Source organism: Apium graveolens, chromosome 6 (genome assembly GCF_009905375.1).
Source record: "Apium graveolens cultivar Ventura chromosome 6, ASM990537v1, whole genome shotgun sequence".
Classification (NCBI taxonomy): domain Eukaryota; kingdom Viridiplantae; phylum Streptophyta; class Magnoliopsida; order Apiales; family Apiaceae; genus Apium; species Apium graveolens.
Window position 1 is genome coordinate 204605039 of NC_133652.1, and position 1747 is coordinate 204606785.

A 1747-nucleotide genomic window follows, 5' to 3' on the forward strand; every position below is an offset into this window, starting at 1 on the left:
TAACAGAACCCCTACATAGTGTGGCATGAAAAGTTTTCTCATTCAGCTAAAACACTATTCACAAGGGTTACAAAAAGTTGAAAATTTTGGGGGTTATTACAGTGTGTGTGTGTGATAAATGTGGGGTCGTAAAGTATGAGTATTCATATATTGTGATGTGAGATATGTGGTTTATAGTGATTTAGATGGCATGGCCTTCGAGATTCCTGACCCCGGATTTTGGGGTGCCACAAGCACCCAATCCATTGTAGAAACAGTGGATAATCATCCAATCAGGCATGCTATGGTGTGGGGACTTCCTTAGCATCTCTTTATATCGATCCCAAGCCTCACACAGAGATTCTCCAGTTTGCTGAGCAAACTGAGTAAGAGCATTCCCAATTGCAGCAGTTTTCACCATAGGAAAGAATTTAGTGAGAAACTTTTGAGCAAGATCTTCCCATTTGGTGATAGACCCTGGTGGTAGAGAATGTAACCAACACTTAGCTTTGTCCCTCAGAGAGAATGGGAAGAGTTGCAGCTTGATAGCATCTTCAATCACACCTTTGAACTTGAAAGTATCACATATCTCAATGAAATCCCTGATGTGCATGTTGGGGTCTTCAGTAGGAGAACCCCCAAACTTAACTTAGTTCTGTATCATCTGAATCGTGCCTGCTTTGATCTCAAAAGTGTTATCCGAGATGGCTGGTCTGATGATGCTTGACTGAATGTCATTGATCTTAGGCTGAGAATAGTCCATCAAAGCCTTAGGATTTTCTACTTGATCTCCCATCGCTACTACCACTGGTTTTTCAACTTTTTCTTTTTCTTCTACCTTCACTTCGTCCTCAAAAACTTCCCTATGAACCACTATCGCTTCTTCCTCGGCTTGATCCAGATTTCTCTTACGAGTCCGAGAACGCGTATACATACACGCTCGCTAGATCACCTGAAATAAGACAAGGAAACAGATAAGTAACAGTGTCCGAGTCAATGAACTGTAATGACCATTGATGGAAAGCGCATAAACTATAAATTAACACTGCAGTCCCCGGCAGCGGCGCCAAATATTTGTTAGTCGCTAAACATGTGCTAATAATACACGCAAGTATACGAGTTCGTAAGTATTATATAATCTTTTCTAGTTCATTCCCACAGAGACTGTATTGGTTAACTAATTTACGTACTTAAGAAACAATGTATGGTTATTATTCAATGCTAAGACGATAACAAATTGAGGTTGTTTATAACTAAGAATTAAACTAACAATTATAACTAAGAGAATAAGATTGATTGAATTAATATATATGACAAAATGGGATTCTAACTTCATTAAATACTTCATTCAATAGCCTTATTGTTCTCAACCTTAGCCTGTAATAGTAATGACACTAATCAGACAACACGAAACTGATAAAAGCCAACTTTCGTTGCACGAGTACCATACTACCAGACATCCACAAAAGAGATAGAAGCTGAATAGACACCAATTATATTGAGACCCTATATGTCTATAGAATTTGACAACATAATGGTTTAAGCGCAAGTTATCTATCTTGATCACACAGGGCAAGTAAGATGGTTAAAATTACCTACGAATTATGCATAACAAATACATGAACCTATGCTAGCATGGCAAGTTCTAAATCCTTAAATTCACTATCACTTCACTAAGAATTAACACACTATCTTATAAGTTCGTGACACTCAAAAGACGAATACGCACAAGCAATACTAGGTTATCATACAATCACCACATACTAAG

The 1747-nt window shown here is 38.0% G+C and overlaps 1 non-coding gene across 1 annotated transcript; it reads left to right on the plus strand.

Moving 5' to 3' along the window:
• Positions 1–278: 278 nt before the first annotated feature.
• Positions 279–385, plus strand: LOC141669544 (small nucleolar RNA R71). The gene has a single exon (XR_012553817.1). It is a non-coding gene; the product is annotated as a small nucleolar RNA R71 (small nucleolar RNA).
• The last annotated feature ends 1362 nt before the right edge of the window (positions 386–1747 follow it).